Genomic DNA, 25,793 nt, shown 5'->3' with positions numbered 1-25,793 from the left:
TACCAATCCAGAGCTGTAAAACCATTCATATCTTTTGATTCTATAATTCTTCTTAACCAAAAGAATTAGTGATTGATGTGCAGATATTTAGCAGCAGCTTTGACACGTTAGGTTCTGCTCTGAGAATTTGGGATATGTTAAATGAGGGAACAAAGATCCTTGCCCTTCCTTATGCAAATCACATTCTAATAGAATATATTCAAATGATCATGATATACTGTACCTTGAATAACCTATATATATATATATATAATATAATGCATATTATGTGTATAATACTTATATATACATAATATAAATGCTTAATAGAACAGTATTTGCTGTATGATTTTAATTTGTAAATGCAGGATCCCTGGGTGGCGCAGCGGTTTGGCGCCTGCCTTTGGCCCAGGGCGTGATCCTGGAGACCCGGGATTGAATCCCACGTCTGGCTCCCGGTGCATGGAGCCTGCTTCTCCCTCTCCCTGTGTCTCTGCCTCTCTCTCTCTCTCTCTCTCTCTTTGTGTGACTATCATAAATAAATAATTTTAAAAAATAATAATTTGTAAATGCATTTTAGCAAATAAAAACATTGCAAATACCCCACAGTAGGTGATTGGCATAATGTATTTAGCCAACTGAGCTTTATTTCCATTTGGGTTTTATTTTATAAATCTTAACCAGATTTTATTATTAAAAATGTAAATAACTAACATGGTTATGCTTTTGCTTTACTAATCAATCTATATGTATTCTATTTTTATTCTGTGTTAATCTTAAAGTCTCAAAACAAGGTCTTAATGAGATTGTGAGCCTTGAGAGGCCAAGACCACATTAGTGCAATTCCCTTTATTTAATAAGCACTGATTCAGTGATTCTTAAAGTGGGGTGCAACATCAATAGCCATCAAGAACTTGTTAGAAATACAAATCTGGAGACTCCACTCCTCACCTAATGAATCAGAAGTTCTGGGGGCATGGCCCAGAAAACTGGATAACCAAACCATTCTGATGAGCTCTCAAGTTTGAGAGGTACTATAGTAACTCTTACTAAATTGGAAGAAGTAAACTGATGTTTATTGGGCAGCTACCAAGAATCAGTCACCATAGTGGGCACTTCAACTAAATTACCTCATATGCATTCTGATAGCATACAAGAATGTATCATTAGCAGAGTCCACACCTAACTAGATCTATGCCCTTGGGCAAGTTATTTAGCTGCTGTGTTCCTCAGTTAATTTATATATAGAATAGATATAATAGAAGTGCCCTACTACTTAGGGTTTCTAAGAGGATTAATTAAGTTGACCAGTGTATGAAAAATTCTAAGACATCTATAATTCTTATGTATTTGTGATCATTATTATTGTCAATTATAATCATTATTATTATTACAGCCTCAGTAAGTTAAATAACTTGCCAGATGCCATACAACTAAAATTTAATATTTTAAGTAAGTATTTTCCTTCCATTTTTGTTGCACATATATCAGGACAGCCTATATGTGTAAACAAGGTTATAAACTTACATGGTATCTCACTAATCCCTTTCATTTATCAATGTTCAACCTATCTAGTAGAAGTGATAGCTAAATATGCAAATGTCCGTGTGTTTTTCTATTTAAAAAAAGAATAAAGAAAGAAACCAGGTATTAAGTAGTTGAAAGACGGGTGTTTTGCCTCATGGAATTGAAGGAAATAATGTTGGACTATCTTTAATATAGTTTGTATATGTTTCACAGAGGCTATTGACAACTAGAAGAATAAGAATGTTTAATGAAATATTTTCAACATTAAAATAACATGCTTTGGTACACAAAACTCAACCCATAAAATTGTAATTTTACTACATATTCATAACCACAATATAATTCCCACTATGCCATTATAGTATATTTTATTGTATAAAATATTAATTGAACCTATATACTTCTCAAATATTATATTCTTCTTTGATAATGAGAGGGTTAGACAATCTGCCTTCAACACTATATAATGCAGCATAAAATGTAACTAGTGGCTGAGTTGAGAGATGCTTCTGTAATTAAAGGGGGAAAATGAAGAATAAGATATGTGAAACTAATAAACAAATGGACAACAGCCAGACCACATATAATAATAGAATCCTGACCAGCAAGCCTAAGAAGACAAATCACAACTTCTACAGCAATTGTGTCAGCATGGTCCAAGAAATTTGAGACATTTTTAGGAGAATGACAGCCAATTTCCTTAATTTTGAATCCCCACCCTTCACTTCACACTTCCAAGTCCTAACAAACTGAAGAAAGCAAAAATGCTTTCCAAACCAATCACATAGGATATTCTTCTTGTAATTAGCCCACTCCAGTTTTTCTACTCTAATAACCTCCATTCAGAGCATACCTGTCTTTCCCTTTTACTCACTGCAAAGCTCTTTGACCTTGGTCTTGGCAACTGTTTTTTGGTTAATGAAACTGAAAGCAAAAGCCACAAAGGCAAAAAATAAACAAATGGGACTATATCAAACTAAAAAGCTTCTGCACAGCAAAGGAAGTCATTAGCAAAATGAAAAGGCAACCTACATAATGGGAAAAGTATTTGCAAACCATTTATTCGATAAGGTAAGTATTTGCAAAAGTACTTGCAAACCATTTATTTGATCTCCATATATATAAAGAATTCACATAACTCAATAACCATAACTTTAAAATATAATTTAAAAATAAGCAGAGGAACTGAATAGACATTTTTTTCCAAAGAAGATCTATAAATGGCCAATAGGTACATGAAAAGATGCTCAACATCACTAATGAACACCAAGCTATGCCGAAATATCACCTCATATCTGTTAGAATGGCTATATTAGTAAGACTAGAGATAATATGAGTTGGCAAAGATGTGGAGGAAAGGGAATACTTGTGTGCTGTAGGTGGGAATGAAAATTGATATAGTCACTCTGAAAAATAATATGAAACTTTTGAAAAAAAAAAGAAATGGAATAACCATATGATTCAGCATTCCAACTTGAGTATATATCCAATGAATATAAAACTGAATGAAGCTCCAAAGCTTATTTGAGCTTCTGCAATAGTTGAAGTGAGATGAAAATTAATGTTGCTGTAGTAACCAATTAATTCACATAAAGGTTAAGTCAGTCCTGTGAACTTTTACACATTCTTACAGATTTTCCAGTATAATCATCTCCAGTAACTTAAGAATCATTATATTTTGCTCAGTGTTACAATTAATTTACATTTCTCCTCAAAGGTATCTATAAAGGTAAAGGTATCTATAGCATGGCAATAGTTTTTCCTTTTTCTGAATTTAATTTTACTTTGAATTCCAGTATAATTAATATACACTGTTATATTAGTTTCAGGTGTGCAATACAGTGAATGCATGACAACTTTTACGGTGACATTGTTATTTTTTGAAGCTTCATAAATTAGTGTGGCTGAATGTTAACTTAGGAAAATTATAATGGTGCCATTTGTGAAAAGTTTGAAGATCTGTTATGTTCTCATTTATAGTTTGAGGTTATTGTTGCCAATCATCTCCACGAAATAGGAAACTTTTTTTTTTTTTAGAGTTTTATTTATATAAGTAATCTCTATGCCCCACATGGGGCCCTAACTCCCATTCCTGAGATCAAGAGTCACATGCTCTTTTGACTGAGTCAGCCAAGTGCCCCAAAAGGAAACATGTTTAATAAAGTTTCAGTCTTTTGAATACTATAGAGAGGCATTTTTCAGAATAGTGTTTTCTGAGTCAGACTATCACACATAAGCATATACACATTTTAGATTAAAAGATTTAAATCCACACCACCAAAATGGATTGTATAATATTGCTTCTTTAACTATTTGACACCAAAAATATTTGTAATAATTACTTTTTATACTTTTTTCACTAGAGTAAAACTTTATTTAGTGGTTTTTTACATTTTGTTTTTTTGTAAGCACAATTTCAAAACAGATATTCATTTAGTTACCAAGTTATTAAAAGTATCACTACCAACAGGCTAAAACACAAATTTCAGCCTATAATGTTTATTAGCAACTTTTTGGTTTTCTATTCATGAATTTTTTTATTTAGTAGTTTTCAAATGGCTGCCCATATATAATAAAATCCTCTCAAAAGCCCTGGATGATTAATATTTGGTATTGGTGTTAGTTAATTTTTATTTCTCTTAATTGCTACAGACATGTTAATACATAGTAGGAAGTTAATAAATTCAAACAAATTTGAGTTCTGAAAGAATATGCTACCCAATTTTCTAACACATTAAAATGTATCCAAGTTATTTAAGATCAAATTAAACTAATAGAGTGATATGAGGCACATGTGTTTTTAATAGAAGCTTTATTAAGATATAATTCACATGCCATAAAATTCATTTTTTGTATTATTTTTAAAGTGTACACTTTAGTGGATTTATTATATTTTGTATAGTACAAACACTAACTGATTTTAGAATGTTTTTATTATCCAAAAAGAAGTTCTGTACCCAATTAGCAGTCATTCCCATCCTCCTCACTCCTCAGTCCCTAAAAGCCTCTAATCTATTTTCTGTCTCTATAGAATTTCTTTCTTGCCCATACTCAAAAGCTAACCCTTCCAAGCCTGAGATAACACTCACTGTTGATCAAGATCCAGTCTCCTCCTATTTTAGTACTCTGCTTGGGGGTTTAACAGAGCGAGGAAGTGAGGACAGTCTGTCCTGATACAAAGTGACTGCTGGAGCCCTAGGCGTTTATTCTGCATTTCCGTGAGAAATGAATGGGAGAAAGGGACAAGGATACTCTCCACATACTTTCCACATTCAGTGACACTTTCTAGAAGTCACTCACTCCACTTCCACATACATGTTTGCCAGAACCTGTCTTAGGACACCAAGTCTAAGGATCGTAGTCTTGTTCCAAATGACCATGAGCCTAGCTAAAATCAGAGGTTTTCTTATTAAAAACATTATATGGATGGGGAATAACTAGAACGGTCTGCCATAATGTTAAACCGTCTTGAACCTAATAAAGCTTATTATGCTGGAACATGAAGCATCTAGAGAGCAATCCTTACAAAAACATTTAGACTTATGTCAGAATATCTAGTGGGTTTTGATAGTGGCAACAAAATATGACATCGTTAAATACAGTATCAGTAACCAGGCTGTAACATCTATGAGAATAGGCCTTATTTGTATTGTTCATTACTTTAACCTCACTGTTCTGCTATAGTAGTGGCTGACACATTGTTCTCAGTAAATATCTGTTGGAAAAATGCATGCACTGCTAAACCAATATTGCAGTTATATATGTTATACATAGTTATAGTTACACAACAGATTTGCAGAGATCCTAATCATGAGATGTGTTGATAGTCCTAAAATCCATCATTACAGGTCACTCCAACTTTCCTAGGGTTTAAAATCTGCTTTGGGAAAAAAAAATGACCTAGGTATTGAAAAAGACATTGAGAAAGTATGGGTACTGAGCTAAGGTAAAATGTAGCACCTAACTGCAAGACAGCTTTCTTCCTTTGGTCCTATCCATCAATCATTTATTTATTGGAGTATTTAGGTTTTCATTATTTATTTATTGAGAGTTTAAAATATGGCAGGTTTCACTGAAACAACCTATTTTTTCCCCAAACATTTTGCCTATAATTATAAGAATATGCTTCTGGGATGATAAGCTTGGTAGTCTTGAAAGTAGAGAGAGTTCAAAGTTGTTTGGTTTTTTTTAACACATTATTTGCATTTTTCTAAATGAATGGAAGGCTAGCTGATTTTCTAAGTGTTTCTGATAACTATACTAAATTGTGCATATATTACATGAAATCTACATATTTTGAAAAATCTTATGTATTCTCAAATTTATTGGCAGAAAATTCTAGAAATTGGCATGTCTGATAAATAATGTATAGTTTCAGTTTAACATTTAATGAGCTAGACACGGAGGGGCTGTCACTATCTAAAATTAATCCTAATACATTGACATTGTAAGACTGGAAGGATTTTAACTTATTTGCTATTCTTCTATATTTGTTTTTTAGAAATTAGGGTGTAGTCAAAGCCCTGCTTTAAGAAGTTGAAGTTATAAGTTTCTTTTTAAATAAACTACAATGGGAGCCTCTAACTTCTTTCAAACTTCCTTCCCATTAGAAAAATCAGCATCTTTATGCTGTGCCAAACTAATAGGGTGAGAGAGTTTGTGTCTGAAACTCAGCTGTGCCTTTTACTTTGTGATCTTGGGCACATTTATTAACTTTCTAGTTAATTTTCTTATCTATGTGACAAGGGTGACCATAATGCCTGTTAGGACTACTATAGGGATTAAATGATATGAATTTACAGCACTTAACATACTTCCTGCGATGCCTGGGTAGCTCAGCTGTTGAGCGTCTGCCTTGGGCTCAGGGAGTGATCCTGGGGTCCTGGGATCCAGTCCCACATCAAGATCCCCCAGGGGAGCCTGTTTTTCTCTCTGCCTATGTCTCTGCCTCTCTCTCTCATGAATAAATAAATAAAATCTTTAAAAAAACAACATACTTCCTGACACACTATATATTCAATAAATGCTATCATTATTTTTACCTAGGACCAACCAACCAAGATGATAGTAGATACATAATGAATGTGTAATTACATGTACATGATGCCCCCAAAAATGTAAATATGTGCATTGTTATGCCAATTGCAAGAATACTCATATTGATTAAATATCATGTAGAGACTATAATGTATGTTTCATACATGGCACAGCCTCTGAAGCCAGGATCTCTGTGTTTAAAAAATAAATAAAAGAACATATTGTAAAGAACAGCTCAGTTCATCTCTAAAGATACAGTTGTTAAGAATCAAATGAGTTAATAATACAAAATACCTGGCCCAGTACTGACATATGGTATGTGTTCAATAAATGTTATCTATTAATATTATCCTACCCTGGTATATAAATTAATTGGGATTCTGAATGTAATTAAGCTTGGGTTGAATTTTGACTCTACAATTTACTAGCAGTAAGACATTTTGGAGTTTATTCAATCAACTGTTAGCTTCCAATGTCTTTTCTGAAAATGAAAAATAATCACTAATACAAGAACTTTTGTGAGAATCAATGTAGAACAAACAATGTAGAGTATAGAAATCTTAGCACTGGCTATTTATTATCCATTGCTGATTAACTATGATTTTCCTAAAGGCATCAAACTATGTTTAAATTTATTTACTATTTTTAACATTTTCTATAATTATTTAAAATGATTTCACAACCTTTAGGTTACCAAATCATTTCAAAATTATGATTCCTTTCACTTCCTCCAAAATATTGAAATTCCTTGCAAAAGTGAGCCACAAAGAGATACCACGGTCAAATTCCTTTTAGCATCACAGAAAAATTAACATCTGAAATGCTGATTCCATGAATTTCTCCAAATGCCAAGTCACATACCTGATAAATGCACTCATTAATAGCATTAGTTAATTTATAGAAATACTAATTCAAGTACAAATTCTCAAGTCTTCTGCAGTACTTTGACAGCCTTATAGACTTCTAAAAGGTGTAGGATATTAGAATTTTAGAATTACCAAAATTGCAATTTTGCTGAGGCATGCTTACTTTGCTCAGCAAAAATTCTTTCTGAATGGCTATCCCCACATAGACAAGTAGTACAAATGAAAGGAGTATATCTGATTAAATATATTTACTAGAATCTTATCTATGAAATAAGATTTCTTGAAATCATCAATGATAAAATTCTAGCATAGTACCAATGTCAAGGACAGTTTATTTACTGATCCTTCACTACCAATCTCTCCCCTAAAAATAGTTATCTTATCTACATCATGTTAAAATTTATTTTCTCTCCTTTAATTATGTCCCAATACTCAGTATTTTTGCCTGAGTCAGGCCATGTAAATTATTTTTTTTTAAAGTAGGTTAAAGTTAGGGTAAGCCATATTTCTGCTTTGGCTTTCTAATATGCCTACAGTCACCTCTCTGGCTTGGCTTTCCCTTTGGGGAAGACCAACCAGCCAAGTGTGTTGAATATCATTTCTGGAATTCCTGAATTTATTCACGGGTCATGACTTACTGTTTGAGGGTCTAACTTATCTACTTACTATAACAATACCCAAAATACAAAGAAGAATGCTCTTTGGATTTACTGTTATTATTTGAATATTCACATTCAGATATGGATAAGCATTCTAGATATAACTAGAGGACAGAAATTTCTTTGTGCACTTTTTATGTTAAAATTTTGTTATTTAGGTAAAATTGTCAATTTAATATTGCAAATATGCAACATAGTGTCTGCTGTAGTAATCTAGCATCTGATAGTGCTACAAGAAATTATTGTTCCTGTTTTAATGTGAAACCTTAAAGCTTGACTTTAAGTCTTTAATAATAAAATGATAATAACAATGAAAAATTTTAAAATGTGTATCTAAGGAGTTCATTCTACAATGATGATACTTTGCTTCAGCCAAATGTAGATTCTAACACTTAACCCTTTAACACCTACTCCAAATTTATTTTGATGCATCTCTTGATAAGAAAGGAGGAGGACACAGAACATATATAATTTCTTGATTGACTTGTTGAAGTAGAAGTACCTAGATCACACTAGATTCTTGAGGAGGGCTTCTTCTTTAGCAAGCATTAGCATGAAGTTGATCTTTTGAAGTCAATGTCTCAATCCTTTTTCCCCGCAGGGAAAATAAAAGCAGAACACAAGAGAGAATAAGTAGCAGGTTCAAAAGGTTAATCCATGTGCACTGGAATTTGTAAAAACAATGCACAGGAGAGAAACCTGTGAAAGTCTAAGGAACAGTGTCTATCAATTCGGGAACAAGGAGACCTGGACTAGTGGCCGATAACTGGAGTGAAATACAATGGATTGAGAATCAAAGACTCAGAAAGCAGTCAAGTTAGCTCAGTGACTTTGACTAAGAAGATCTGAGCATTAATTGTCAAAGATTTTACTCCACACACGAATTTCAATTGGCAGAATAAGAATAATAAATTTTAATGTGAACATTTGCACTCAGAGATCGTGATATTTTGTTTTCCGCGAATGTTTCACCAGAAGGTTATTAAAAACATTTTATTTCACTCCTCAAGTGGTTCTTTTAGTATCAGAATCACTTTTACATGTGATAAATCCTCCTAAGAGTTAAATATTTCTTTGAGAGATAAGCTATGTTAACATAACATTTCTTTCAATTATATTAGAAAACAGAATAATTTGATACATAGACCTTTGAGAAAAACATATCCTTAAAAACAACACCACTCATTAAGGCATTGACATATAGATTCAATCTATTATGGCTTGTCTTTTCTTTTCTTTCTTTCTTTTTTTGGTTTGTCTTTTCTATTAACTTAAATTATAATGCATTACACAGTGGAGCACCTGCCTATATACCAGTCATTCACAGTTTTCGAAAGGGTTTATAAAGGTCACTAATTTCTTCACTAATGTGAAAGATTAAATCTTCAATTTATTCTTGTGTTCATATAGAGCAGAATCTACCTAGAAGTAAACAAATTCAAGGGCTTAATAAATATGTGTTAATTAGTAAGTTACTACTGCATCAAAATATTAAAACTCTTGCAAAGCTAACTATTAAATATGATCGCATATGATGCTAACTAAATGACTCAATTTAAAGATGGTAATATTAATCAATATCATATAGTATTATTATTAAATCAAATATCTTAATTTAAGGTGTATAACAAACTATGGAGTATTATACAGCCTTTAAAATCACGATAGATAATATTTATATTGATGGAAAATTATATATTCTCCATTGGTTTAAACAGATAAGACAAAGATAAATATAGGATTGTAGTATGATAACCACGTTTGCATATGCATGTATGCACACCCACTTGCGTAGCATGTGCATGTGCATATGGGTGTGCATGTATTTGAAACTGTTAAATGACTATAACTGAGAAGTTTCTGTAATATATGCAAAATAAATTTTGCTTGCAAATGTGCCCATCACCCAGAGCTCCACAAGAAACAAAGGAGACAATAAAAATTCTCTACTTGTTTGTCATTGCTGCTTTAAAGAGTTCAATTTGGAGTAATTAATCTTAAATCACAATAGTTTGATGTGAGCTGAGTAATGATAATGTTATTTTAGAGGAATGTTGTAGTCAAAATTGTTTGTCAAATTATGTGTATAATAATTACTCATACAATGGAGATTTTTCATAATATTGAATCACTATTTAACATTTTGTGATGCTTGAATTAAAATGTGATGCCAGTACTGACGGAAAATATTTTTGTTTCTGCTTTTCTAGGTCTCAGGGTGGTGAACTTTTTCTCTGAATTCCTAACCTGTGAGCTTATGGTAAGATTATAATTAATAGAGTCAATTTTAGAGTTTTTCCCCCTTTATTATCCCTGCTTGATAATATCCAATAAATATAAAGGTAATTTGCATAATTCCCTTGATACTTTATCATACTTTTACATAAATGTTGAAGAAACCCTGTGATGTTTTCTATCAAATGTTTATGTTCTTGGGTGGATTATAATAATATAGTTATTTGAAATAGTCTTTGATAGTTTCTGAGTGAATTTGGAGGCATTCTTCAGAACGGTAAGATTTATACCACTGAAAAAAGTTCTTTGGACATGAATGACAATTTTATAGATTAAAAATTTTTGTAGTGAGGTCCATTTGATGGCAATGAATAGAGACGATGAGTTATTGAAAGGAAAACTTATTTTATCACCTGTCAAGATTTATCAAAATTGGATTCCTCTATGAAAGCTCGATATTGGAGCTTTAGAAAGGTGAAGGTAAAATATGTAACTATGGAAATAGAAATGATAAGAAGTAATCAGTGACTTCTCAGGATCTTATGGCCCTATTAATTTGTTAATGTCTTTGGTTCATATATGCAATAACATTTGTTAAAAATGTGAATCTGGATTCCACTTATAATTGATTAGTACAGAATGTAAATAAACATAATTTCATTTGTGTTATTGCAGTAAGATAATTTTTAGTTTATCTCTTTTTTAATAGTAGGCATAATAAAGATTTAGCTTGTAACTGGTATATAAAATGCAGATAACATGGATATTTGTGTTATACATTTTATATTTTTGAGTAAATTATGTCTTAAAAACACAAATATGATCAAGTAAACTTGTTGGTTTGGTGATACAGCAGTATTGAAATGTATCTTGAAAAAAAATTTAAGTGACTATAGGCAGGAACCACCTCTGGGCATTATAAGATGTATGCCTTGATTACATTTTTTGAGACACTCAATCTGCGATCGTTAAAGACAAGTGTCACATAGAAACAAGGGGAAATTCTACTGCTCTACCAACCAGACTCTGTTGATAATGGAAGAAATTTTTTATGAAACACATTATTTAAATATGCATAGAGCAATAATTTTATTCCCAATAAGCATTGTTAAGTGGTAACTTATATTTTACAAATATACATAAATGAACTTTTCTCACAAGTTGATTCAACTTCTAAAGTATGTCAAAATATTTTTTAAAATTACATTTATCATCATTTATCAACTCATATCCTGCTCATACCTTTTACGTATACAGTCTCAGTGAATTGTAACAGAATGAACACACCCATATAACCAGGTCTCACATTAAAAAATAATAATAATTAATATATATATATATATATATATATATATATCATTATAGTACCATAGTACCAATAACCCATTGCATAGTGCTCTTCTGGTAACTATATCCATGGAACATAAGCACTATATTGACTTCCAGAAGGATAAATTACTTTCTGTTTTACATTCTATAAATGAAATTATATAGAATTACTACTTTGACTCTTTTGCTCAGCATTACATTTGTAAGATTATAGGCAATGATAAACCACTCATTTTCACTGTTGTGTAGTATTTAACTGTGTAGATGTACCAAATTATGATCCTTTATCCCATTTATAATCATTTAGGTAGTTCTAGACTTTGATTTGTATGAATAGTAGTTATATGGACATCTGGAATATGTCTTTTAGGAAACCCATGCATGTATTTTGTTAGATATTTGGACTATGCATATTTATCCCATTTATAATCATTTAGGTAGTTCTAGACTTTGATTTGTATGAATAGTAGTTATATGGACATCTGGAACATGTCTTTTAGGAAACCCATGCATGTATTTTGTTAGATATTTGGACTATGCATATGTTCTGCTTTAGTAGATACTGATAGTTTGCCAAAGTGGTTCTATCGATTTTTGAAAGCAGGATGTGAGAGTTCAGTTGGTCCATATTCTGATTAACATTTAGAATTTTTTATCCTTCTATTTTAGCCATTCTGGTGTGTTTATAGAAATATTTTAATTTGAATATCTTGAAGTTTGATGACATTAAACACTTTTTGATGATTATTTGTCATATTTGTGATGATAATTTGTCATACGAATATTCTCCTTTTTGAAGTCTTCAGACTTGCCCTTTTTCTACTGTACTATGTATCCTTTTTTATTTTATGTATATAATGAGTATTAAATCCTCTGTGATGGAGCTGGCTGATTCACAACAGCCAACTGTTAAAGTGTCAGGAATTTTGAGAGCTGCTCGGTAGTTTGAAAATCTGCTTTGGTAGAAGGTTTTACACCACATACACACTAAAACAAACAAACAGAAAAACAAAAACAGGAAAATTAGTTGGTAAACATTTTCTGGAACACCACTGGATATTTATGCTATATATTAAAACATTTGTTGGATTTTCTTAGTACTTTCCTGGAGGTAACTTTTGATGGATAGAAATTCTCAATTAGATTTATTTCTTGTCTGATTAGGACTTTTGGTGTCCTATTTAACATATATTTAAAAAAAGAAAGAAATATTTGCCTTTGCCATGGTTGCTAAGATATTTTCCTATGGTTTCTCTAAAAGCTTTGTTGTTTAACCTTTTATAATTATTATTCTTCAGGTTTTAAGTATATTGTTCTATTGTTAAATTGTAAGGATATTCTTATTACCTTGCATTTAAGATAGTTTGTTGGATAGCTTTTCATTAGAATAGTAATTTAATTACTCTGTGTATATTTTAACTGTTATTGTAAAATTCATAAATAAATATGAAGAGACTGATGTTTGTTTAATAATTTAATGTTGCTACTTATAAGCAATTTGTAGGATTTTATAAAATTTAGATACGTATTTACGTATTGTCTACTCTGTGCCACACACCACAATCAGTTATGTGTCTATCAATTATAATTTTGAAGTGAATATTCAGCAGCATAACAAGATCATAATTTGACTTTAACTTTTAATGTATATGGATTTATTTCCAGCATATATTCAGTAAAGCCTGCAAAATAAATAATCTACAGAATCTTTTAAAAAAACTCAGAATTTAGTCTTAGTATTCAAATAAAATTATTAAAATGTACTTAGTTGTCTCCAAAATATCATGTTTAATAAATTGCATAAACACAAAACAGTCACGATAAATATAGTCTAAAGGATTAACTAAGAATACTGTATTATGTACTACATTGAGATTTTGTTTTCCTTGAGATTTATGTACAGACATGTATATGTATAAAATTTTCCATGACAAACACAGAAGTCCATCACAACCTGTTTTGTGCTTGATAGGAATAATAGTGTAAAAATCAGTATTAAGTCTTCCTTAAAATTTGGAGCCAATTATGCAAATGTGTATATGTTTGCTACAGATTGTTTTGTTCCATTATGCATGGTTTGAATTGCATGTGTTTTTCCCTTGAAGTATTCATCTTGACTTAAATGCCTTCAACTGTCTCCAGAATAGTTGAAATACTTAAGAAACGTAATGAAACATAATTGAATAATCATTTAAAATGGAAAGTTCAATAATTTCATATTCACGTACCCAATTTTGACCATTTAAAAAAATCTCTGGGTCCACAACACAAGCCATTTCATTAACTTTGGAGTAACTCTTAAACAATGAAAGTTCAAAAGCAAACCATATATATATAATAGGTTGTTTTTAATAATTAGTCTTTATTTAAAAATACAATAGTGAAAAAATTTTTTTTAAGATTTTATTTATTTATTCATGAGAGACACAGAGAGAGAGAGAGAGAGAGAGAGAGGCAGAGGCACAGGCAGAGGGAGAAGCAGGCTCCATGCAGGGAGCCCAATGTGGGACTTGATCCCTGGTCTCCAGGATCAGGCCCTGGGCTGAAGGCAGAGCTAAAACACTGAGCCACCTGGGCTGCCCAATAGTGAAAAATCTGATGAGAAAAATATAGGGCTCATTGGTTAAAATCCTTAAGGCTAAAAATGGTATTTTATTTACTTTCATATATTTGGAAAGCGTGGTATTTGTATCTGTTTAAAAAAAAAGAACTTTTTTTTTTTCTTCTTTTAGATCTGCTTGCCTATTTTGGATAGCCAAAGATGATGAAATATGGAGTGTGTGCTAATTAAAAGCTAATTAGGTGATTTTCACTTTTACTAAGTTACTGATCTCTGTGGGGTAATTAGAGCAGGGAGAGCAGTGGTGAAACACAGAAAGGTATCTTGAAGATTGGTACAAAGACTGTATATAGCATTGATAGGTTTGATCCTCCACTAGCCATTTCAAATAGCTAAATAACAAGTTTATCTGTGAAATACAGCATGGTTTACACAAATACTTCAGAATTTGATTTATGAAGGTATCCCTGAAGGTAAATGATAGTTAAAGGGAAAAATGCTGTTGAGACATATCACAGATACAAGTAATTGATGCCAGTTAAATTACTGGCATTTGACTTGATTTTCAGAGATGACAGTGCTTGGGGGCAAAAGACTTCAAAGACGTAATTAACATGCTACCTAAAGGAAAATGGTATAAAGAATTATACACATGTACATTGTTTTATTATGCATAGTCTGAACTCAAAATTAAAAGATTGAATAATACAACAAAATTATAATCTGAGAGCATGAACACCCTTTAAAAAGACCAAAAAAGAGATAAAGTCTGAAAAAATATATAACAAAAAAGCTTTGGTACATAAATGAAGAATAAACTTCAGGGTAAAATGATTGGACACATGAAATAGTCTACTTTTTCTTTTATTATTGTTGACCTATTCAGTGATATATTTATTTCACGGAACTCTTAAAGTAGTGTTAGAGTTCCCCTATGAAAAATAGAAATATTTTCTAGTTCCTGGCACAAGATCTGGCAGTAGCAGATACCCTGTAAATTTTTGCTACCTAGAAAAGCAATTGTATATGAGCTAGACAGATTACTGTGTTTCTTTTGCTAAATCAAACATTTGTTTCTCAAACACATTCCTTTTCCATCCCTCTCTCTCTCCATCCTTTTTTTCCTCTCTCTTTATTTCCTTCTTTCCATTAACAAAGTTATGAAGAATTTACTCTGTGCTAAAAAAATGGCTAACTTATTTCACAATGGCAGAGCTGACAAAGTTTTTATCTTATTTCACAGTTTAATGAGGAAAAGAATTAAATATGCAAAATAAATCTCACCTTTGATAAATGTTATGAAGGAAAATATTCTCAAATGTAGAATAATGAATACAGAAATTGATATTTAATCTAATAACTTTAAATGAAAGATGAGTTCACTACATGAAGAAATGGAGATAGAAAGAGAGTATAATGGTACTTCTAGACTCTGAATTAAGGAGGAGCTTGGAATGTCCAAAGAAATAAATGAATGTTAGTGTAGCTGGAGCATAGTAAGTAAAAAGGAGAGGGGCTTGAAATGAGGTAAGCTTTGTAGTCCATAACAAGTGTATTGGATTTCATTGTAAATGCCATTGGAAGCCATTGGATGCTCTTAAGCAAAGGTGTGTGGTAACTGCATTTATGTTTTAAGATAAGTGCTTTATGGAGAATGAATTAGTGGGAAGTAAGACTAGAAGTGGAAAGAGCATTTAGGAGGAGACACTTGAAGATTCCCAAGACAGAAAGATGTGATGTCCTAGACCAGGATGGGATCACTGACATGGATTTGCAATCTATTGGAGGCAGAATCAAAAGGACTTAATAATTGATTGAACGTAGAGGGTGAGAGAAAAAGAGAAAACAAGCATGAGTCCTAAATTAGAACAATTGATTATATAGCAAAAGCATTCACAACTAAGTTGGTCAAGATGAAATTGCGAGACAGGTGCTAGTAAAAGAATCAATAACTGCATTTGGGATTGAGAATGTATTGTTTTACTTTCTTCTACTCAGGGTATGGATTTGGAGTTATTACTTTAGATAGAAACCAAATTAGAAGTGGGGAATAAAGATTAAATACTGGACCTTCTAAGGATTCATTCAAGCCAATGATCTAGCAACCCAATTCTAGCTAATTGTTCTAGGTATGAATTGACACTGCAAAGACATGGTAACCGTTGAGACCTCAGCATTCTATGCATTGAGATTAAATCTATTTTAAATAGGACAGACTTCAACAGTATTTGGGATTATAAAGTGAGTCTACAATGTGATCAGGGCAGTGATAAATGGAAAGAAGTAGCAATGGCTGGTATTCTTTAAGAAACAATTGGGGAAAATAGGAAAAGTTTATTTTATTGAGCAAAGAATTTCTAACCTTAAGATGACCTTTCACAGTTGAACATAAGCACACGTAAGAACAATATAGAAGGAGGAATTTACTAGAATAAGTGAAAAAGTGGAAATTGAAAGATCTCTATAAACTTCTGTCCTTACCATCATCTTCTCTAGAAAATCACATCTCAAATAAGAGAATCTGATAGAAGAGAAATGAATAAGGACCATTTTTCCTCATTAACTTGCAAGGAAGTTTCTATACATTTGTATCTTCCTTTTTTTGGCAAGGTTGAAAACATTGGAAATCAAAAATTTCCTGTCATTCCTCAAATCTGTTTGTGAAGGTGGGACAGCTGATTGCCTTGCAGTTGTGTTTGTAGCATGTGGTCCCTGATGCCTCATTTCATTTATTTAATAGCATAATTATATCATGATTTATATCTATCTGCACTATCATAAACTGACCTGTATTCTCACACATTCTATCTGAAATTTTGTCCATAGGAATTTTTTGCATTTACTTCAGACCATCCCACTCCATTTTAGTCCAGCATATCCCTAATTATAATCTTGAGAACAGCATATGATATTAGCCATGATTAATAAATACAGAAAAAGTTGGAATTTAATCAAATGGCTTCTCATTCAAAGAACTCCTTTTTTAACCCATAATAACCATAATTTATGTCTGCAACAGAAGAACAATATGGTAATATTAAAACCTTAATTATCTCAGAACTAATTATATGTATATGATACCCTACTTGCAATCGTTTGAACGTTATACACATTGAATAAAAACCATACTTCAAATTGTGAATTTGAATCTTTCCCCGGGCTGATAATATGTAGCACAGCCCTCTCCCCCAATACCAGGGAATAGCAGTGAGCCACAGCTCCTGGTCCGTAATGCCATCACAAGAGTAAACAACTGATAACACTGACAACCATTCTTAAGCCACATGGCCATTCTATTTCACTTTCAGTACAGTATTCAATAAATTACATGAGAGAATCAACACTATTAAAGGATTTTGTCCAACTATAGACTAATGTAAGTGGTATGAGCACATTTAAGTTGGGCTAAAACTAAGCTATAGTGGTCAGTAGGTTAGGTGTATAAGTGCGTTTCAACTTATGACATTTTTAATTTATGATAGGTTAATCAGGATATAACCGCATAATAAATCAAGGAAGTCCATATTGAAATCTTAATTTCAGATTCAAATAAATAACCTAAGCATGCTTATTTGAAATGTACTGTTACTTGTTATAATCATTCACTGGTTAGTGAGTTTATTTTAATGTATAATTATTACAAAATTCAAATACACTATATTTAATATAATACATTCCAGAATATGAATTCATTTCAACTATGGCATCTTATTCCAATCTGGTGGGCTACAAAGAAAGATAATATTATTATGAATACCCTGTTATCTCAAAATAAACTTAAGAGTAAGAGGTGCTTTATTTACTTTGCTGTGTTCAAAGAGGTAAATATATTTTTAAGTTAAATCAATAAGTCGGGATCCCTGGGTGGCGCAGCGGTTTGGCGCCTGTCTTTGGCCCAGGGCGCGATCCTGGAGACCCGGGATCAAATCCCACGTCGGGCTCCCGGTGCATGGAGCCTGCTTCTCCCTCTGCCTCTCTCTCTCTCTCTGTGTGACTATCATAAATAAAAATTAAAAAACTAATAATAAAATAAAATAAAAATAAAAAAATAAAATTACTAAGAAGGGAATCCCTGGGTGGCTCAGCTGTTTAGCACCTGCCTTTGGCCCAGGGCATGATCCTGGAGACCTGGGATCCAGTCCCACGTTAGGCTCCCTGCATGGAGCCTGCTTCTCCCTCTGCCTGTGTCTCTGCCTCTCTCTCTCTCTCTCCCTGTGTGACTATCATAAATAAATAAAAATTTAAAAAAATTAAATCAATAAGTCTCCATTACATGCTTAAAGTAAGACTACGAGTATTTAGCTCATAAGTAAAGTGTCAAAGGAAATCACAATGTTATCATTAAGAACTTGACTTACAAATTCTTCTGGTTTCCTAACATTCTTGCTAAGTACTCTGGAATGGACAATAATCTGCACTATTGTAAAAGGAATGGAACAAGATGGAGGATGGTGAAAGTCTGAGGAGACTGAAGAAAATCTATTATTATTCCAAAATATATAGCAATTTTAAAAGATACGATAATTATTATTCTGTTGATACTTCTGTTGTGCTGGATATTTATACTTATAGGAGATAATTGTGTGTGTGTGAGTGTGTGTGTGTGTGTGAGAGAGAGAGATAAATTACAAATGCTCTAAATATTTTGAAGCAGCATAAATGAGATCCACCATCCCATTTCCCTTTCTTCCAACTTGAAAACGCCATTTAATAATATCTGAATCAATGAAGAAATCACAGCTATGAACATCTATAATTTAGGGGTAATGCTAATTTTCATTTTTGAGTGTAATCTTTAAAATGAGCTTTTTGCCCCTGCTATAAAATCTATAAAATGCATTTACCTAAGGTGACTATCCTTGAAAGTGTTATATGAAACATTTTAGCTAAGAGGGGCTTTTTATTTTGATAAGTCTCTGAAGCCAAGAAGTTGAGTTTTCTCTATTTTTCTCTAAGTGATAACATTAATAATCAACTAATATCTAATTCAAACAAAAATCTTTGTGAGGTTTGTTTCTAACCTGAAGAGATTCTAACACGTCTTTTATTAATAGCATCGGGTTCCTGTGTTCATAGGATCTGTATCCAGATATAAGTCTGTGATAGAGGTGGGTTTCCTTCAGCATCATAATTTTACAGTAAATCTTTTTCCAATAGCAGAATAAACATGTTTATCCTTGTGAATATTGATTTTTTTCACATCATAGATTATTTTCAAAATTGATAATTATAACAGCATATTTTATATTTAAGTATGCATTTATCTATTAACTGAATCATTAAAGTAAGACTCTACTTCAAATTATTCTAAAATATAATTTTATTCATGAATTTTCATAGTTCCTTAAAGATATCATTAAGTAAGGAAGTCAATTGTTCTTCTAATGTAAATTTCAAGCATGACAGGTAAAATGTTAGAGAAAAAGCTTGCCATGCAAAATTGTTTTGAATACTATTGCTAGAGCATTTGCCCACGCATGAAATAGAGATATAACTTCAAAATTTTCAGGTCAAACCACAGCATCAGGAAAAGGTTGAATATAAATTAAGGATAAAATCCAATATATTGGGTGGGACTACATTTTCTTCTTGAGAAATCATAGAAGGACACACTTATTATACTTGGTATGAAATTTCTCAAGTAAAACAAAAAATCCTGACTTTGCTAAGGACACACATAACCAAAGCACTGGCTTGTTCAATGTTTTGTTTTAAACTTCTGGAAATAATTTTGATTAAGGGATTAAATGACATTGTGCATATTCTGAAGGATATATGATGGAGAAAGGATTTTATGAGGGACCAAGCATGTAAGGATATTAGTTCTTTAACATGTTCAATGCAGACTTCTTGAAGGTAAAGTGTGCACAACCCAGTGCTAATCACTGGGCTACTGACCAAATAAGAGCTCAATTTGGAACTCCCCAATTAGTGAAAGGGAAGGACATGTGGATACGTAAATTAGCCCGACAACACTAAGGTTTGTTGAGCATATATAATGTGCCAGGAAATGTGCTAAATCCTTTACAATGATTATTTCTTTTAATCCTTACAGTATCCCCAAGAGAGGGACTGTTACTTATTCCAGTAAAATTGAGATTAAGAGAAGATAGGAAACTTGCTCAACGTTTCACAGCCAGAGAGGTATACCAGAAATGATAGATCCTATTAGAAGGATATGAAACAAATGTTATAGAAGAGGCCAGGGTAATAATAAGTGCCTATGGGAGTCAATGAAGGTGTCCTACCTCGCAGATACAAAATTTGAGCTAGATCTTAAAGAAAGAAAGAGGTTTGCTAGGTAGTGGAGGCAGGTAAGGGCAATGTTTCCATCTAATAAGATTTTCTAGAGGTATAGCCTTCTAGTCTTCATTTTATCATTTATAATATGTGATAGTGGAATAATATGATTTCTAAGTTTTTTGAATTCTGGAATTTTATGATGACGTTTTGTTTACATAAAAATAAAAGAGCCTTCTGAGTAAATGCTGAAATATCTGAGACTTTTGACAAAATATCACTGATTCTCCAGAAAGAAGAAAGATTTCTTTTATCCTGTGCGTGGATAAAACATCATCTGTTTTCTTCAAAGATAGCTAGTTATATGTAGAACTTCTCCTCCCTTAAAAGAGATGGAAGAAAGTATGATATGACATATGGAGGGACAGCCTAGCCAGTCTGTAGTAGCTGATAATTAGGGTTCTGTATTCCATAAACCCAATTGCTTCTGGTTAGGGCTCCCTTATCTTTTTTTTTTTCTAGTTATTTTGGGAAAACTTAATGTTTTAGACTTCAAAGGATTTCCTTTTGTTGTATGAGAAAAGCCAGGGTATTCATAGCCCTTAGAGAGGTTTTGCACAGTGCTGGGGGTAAAAGTCACTTAAACTTCCAGGAAAAGCCAATGAAGATGGGAAGATAGCAAAGGAAACACATACAAAATGGCCATGATTGTACATAGTCTCTGAGAAGGGGAAACTGGACAATCAAAAGGTAATACTTCTTTTTTTCATAGTCAGCATCGGTGACTTTAACTGAAACAAAAATGATTTTAAAATACTACTAGCCAAATGTGTTTCACTCATTCATTTGACGCTCTGTGATCTTCCTAGAGAAAATAATCATGTAACTGAAGACATACACAGTATTCTGATGTAATTTTTAAAAAGTTATCCTATGGAACTATACTCAGTATATCCATGTGTTTTCATACACCAATAATTGAATTTGTGGTTTGAAATGAGTTGCTTTTACATCACATGTATACTGTCTTAATTCTACTATATTAAGCAGTTTTATCTCATCTATAAAAATAAGCAGTGACAAATATTCTGGAAGCTCTTTTACAAATTTAAAGAAATAGAAATATTTATTATATTGTTGCATTGTCATTTAAATGCTCAGATTTTCAGAGAACAGTGAAAAAATTGTCTTCTTACCCATAAACACTGTCCCTTATGATTCTGTACTATGTTAAGATATTTTTCCTTCTAAAATTAGGATATAGAAGGGAAAGAAGAGATGAATAAGCAATACATTTATTAGTATTTAGTAACAAGTAATACAAGGAATCCAGAATAACGATCAAAAATCACAAAAGAAAGAGTCAGCCACAGGTTGCTGGTGAGTTATTCAAGTGAGTGCAGTACTCTTACCATCATCTCTGTCCAGATTGAACTGTTGTGAATGGCAATTAATTCCATTTCCCACTTTTAGTTATTCTTATGTTAAATTTAAAAGGCAGCCTGCCAGCTATGATTAAGATTTCCTCAGAAAATATGTTCTAGAAATAATACAAGACTGTTAAAACCACTGTGTAAGCATAATGGTTTAGATCAGTTGTATGCAACTGTCATATGCACATTTCCCAAAGCAAGCTTATGAAAGCACACATTTCCAGGTACCCATGCTATCCAAGGTGTCTGATTTGGTAAGATCTAGAGTAAAGCCTTGGGAGTGAAATTTTCATCAAGCATCCCAAGATGATTCTGACACAGGTTGTTTTTAGAACACCTCTTGAGAAATTGTTTTGGAGAAGAATGAAGAACAAAGTATATTTTTATATGCAAGCACAATGGGAAGGAAAAAAAGGAATTAAAAACGTGAAGGAGGAAAAGAGGACTCTTGTATTGTACTTTGTTAAAAGTCTGTGACTCTAAGATAATCATAACTTTTCCATGTGTTACTGGCATGATAGCCTCCAAAGCTTATGTTGTCTTCACTATACCAAATGAAGCTGAAGGAGTGAGTGAGATGGGAAAAAAAGAAATTTAAGCAACAGCTCAGGGAGAAGCTAATGAGTTTTTGTTAGCTTCCAAAAAGGCAAGTACCCACAGTATGGTAAGGAATAAGAAAGGGGGGGAAAAGAATAGACAAGCAAAAGGAAAAAGAAATGTAATTGTTCTCGTAACCCATTGTGTGCATGTGTACACACACATACCACAACATGCCGCCTATCACAACATACCACTTACCACAACACACTACAACTCTTCACCACCTGGAAGCTGATGGCTACAGTACAGTCTTTATTATGTCATGCTCCCAGAAGGTTTTCCTAAATCCAATGTTATGTACTTTCTTTTTAACACTTTGCACACATAATGCCAACAAATCCAGCTCCTTAGAAAGTGCTCACCTTGATCTTCAGAATATTTTATAGAAAAGACACTTTTATTTTGACCAAAATTTCCATTTATATTCACATGGTGAGTACATGTTTAGCTACTTAGCCAATGCTCATGAGTCAATTATGGTTTATGGAAACTCAATTACAATTTTCTATCTGAGAGTTATGAAACTTTAAAAATTGTCACTTCCAATTACCTGAATTTAGAATGGGGAAAACTGAGGCTTCTCCTATTCTACTTCTCTTCTACTCTTCTTGTGAACTTCTAAACCTCTTCTTTTTAGAGATTTATTAACAAGTACCATTATATAATGCTTTATCCAATAAATGAGAAACACACACACATACACTCACACACACCTTTTCATTTCTATTATCCACGGCAAAATTTTATCTTGGGTAGTATACTTACTTCCTGGTATCCTCTTTCCCAACATCCTCCTCTCTGCACTCTTATCTAGTAGTAGGTGTTAAAATATTGCTATTTGATGATTAATATTGTCAATTAATATTTCAATGAAAGAGATTTAAGTTGGACATCTTACAGAGCATTTGTATTTATATTTCTATTGTGAGATTTTAGTAGACACAAATTCTCAAGTTTCATTTGAAAAAGGTTTTAATCATGGAATAAAGACAAGTGAATCTGAGATTATGGCCTTGCTATTCAGTAATAAGAATACTCTTAACTATCTGATGGATGAAAACCAGTATTCAAACTCAACATATTTATAGTACAAAGTTTTACTTATTTCTTTACTGATTGATATGCCAAATCCTGAACTCTGTCCAGTTGTTTAACTGTGTAATGACTCTTAATCTTTCTACTAATTGGATTGGCTCATATGCCTTTTAGCCTATCTTCTCTCAAATCCTCATAGTACGCTTTTGGAAGCCTGACACTAACAGGTCATGTAAAATATGTTAGGTAACTGGTGGTGCTATAATCCTGCATAGCCAAATTGAACAATACATAGAAAAAATGAAATTTAACTTCAATTACCATTTATGAAAATCTGGTTCATTGATGTCTACTTATAAAATACCTCCTTCAAATCCTTTAGTCTGAATATGGATGATCACCTTTTTACACCCTTAAATAGATTGTTCCTATCTGGCTTGCTCATACCTAATTCTGATTAAATAAATTATCCATCTGTGAATTCTATGGGCTTAACTTTTAATACTTACCCTATATTATTTCCACACTATATCTAGTCTCCTCCCTGCTTCCAACATGTCAGAAACAAGTAATTTAGTTGCTAAGACTTTTCCATTTGTCTAAAGGCAAACTTATCAACCTCTATAAACATGTGTGTTTTATCTTGCTCCCTGTTTGGTATACCATGGATATCTGGGAGAATCAAGATTAGACTTTTGTCGATTTGACTTCTTGATAATAAGGTAGTAGGAAAGCAATAAATGTATTGAAAAAAGAGCTTTAAATCATATTTAAGCTTACTAAAGTCTTTCAACAGAACATATTTAATTCTGGTAGTAATAAAATGGATGGGATTTCATTGTAAAGCGGAGCAGAATTCAGCATATAATATGTCAGCTTTACATGACAGATTATTAATAAACTGCCACTGTTATCACTTGATGCCAATCTTTGGTGACGGCCTTTTTTTAAACTTGAAACTCAAATGTATTTTTTAAAGTAATCTTACTTTGTGAACCAGTTTCTTCTTTTCAACACATTTTTTCTCTTCTCTGTAGAAATTATTGTGTTGTTCAATTAATGGTTCCAATTTCATTATACTTATATATTCTAAAATCCGCTAGGGCATTGTATGACTTCACATAGATCAACTTTGGTTATTTGTTTGCTTGTTTGTTTTCATTTGATTAAGGTGAAAACAAGGCAAAGTAAGAATTAAGAAAGAGGATTTACTTTCAACTTGGTACCTAACAAAATGAGAAATTTGGTAGAATTCATTTTCTCAACTAACTTTCCCCATTGTTTGCCTTTTTATCTCTTTTCTTCTCATATCCCTTTTCTAGATACATATTTTCTTTTTTTTATATTTTATTCATTTCTTCATGAGAGACACACACACAGAGAGGCAGAGACACAGGCAGAGGGAGAAGCAGGCTCCATGCAGGGAGCCCAATGTGGGACTCGATCCCAGGACTCCAGGATCATGCCCTGGGCCGAAGGCAGGTGCCAAACTGGTGAACCACCCAGAGATCCCCAATACACATTTTATATTGTCCATTAATTCAACAAAACACTTAAATATTAGTATGAAATAGTCATTTTGCTAATGTTGGAAAAATAATAAGTAGTGGGCAGAGCCTACAGGAAATTGACAGTTCAGGAGAGCTTATAGGGTCTAAGGTTATCCTTTAGATACAAAAGGGCCATTACCTGGGAAGGTTTTTATGCTTTACAACTCCTTGTTACTCCATCAAAACTTTAGCTATCTATTGGAGAGAAGTTAAGAGTTACTTTAAAATAAGTTGCCATCAGTGGGTTAAAGGACATAGCATCTGATGATGGGGTAAAAAATATGTATAATGTCATAGAGAGGGCAAAGCGAATAGCAAAACATGAAGGTGTGATGCACTGAGTTTTATCTAAGTAGTATATATTATCCTCATTGTCTTAATTGGACAGTTAATGCCAAACCTTTGGACAAAGCTGAAAATAAAGATTCATACCTAGTAGGGTACTCACTGGTATTTACTGAGCACTTAGTTATTATATACGACACAATGCTGGATGATTTTATACAAATAAGAGAGTACTATTTTTCAAATAAAATGGAAGCATATGTTAGCAGAGTATTTGTGGAACTTATGAGGCCTGACTTCGCTTACAATTAATTGAGGGATATCATACAAGTTTTTTATTGCCTCAGGTCCTCTCTTTGTTCAAATATCAGACAAGGTAGATGTGCACTGTGGATTTTTAATACTTTCAAGCTTTCCATCTAATTGTTCTTATCATATAGTTGGCGCTTTTGGTTACA

At 32.4% G+C, this 25,793-nt stretch overlaps 1 protein-coding gene across 35 annotated transcripts in view; it reads left to right on the top strand.

The window, feature by feature from the left end:
- Positions 1 to 25,793, top strand: part of PTPRD (protein tyrosine phosphatase receptor type D) — a 2,191,141-nt gene that overhangs the window by 993,239 nt on the left and 1,172,109 nt on the right. For all 35 annotated transcript variants that reach the window (XM_077911920.1, XM_077911956.1, XM_077911938.1 and 32 more), the window contains one exon: positions 10,279 to 10,328. The gene's annotated coding sequence lies outside the window, so the exon portion shown is untranslated. The remainder of the gene's footprint in view (positions 1 to 10,278; positions 10,329 to 25,793) is intronic.

The sequence above is a fragment of the Canis aureus genome, chromosome 10, assembly GCF_053574225.1.
Source record: "Canis aureus isolate CA01 chromosome 10, VMU_Caureus_v.1.0, whole genome shotgun sequence".
NCBI classification, from domain to species: Eukaryota; Metazoa; Chordata; class Mammalia; order Carnivora; family Canidae; genus Canis; species Canis aureus.
Note: the sequence above shows the minus strand (reverse complement) of the source record. Positions and strands in the feature narration are given on the sequence as shown.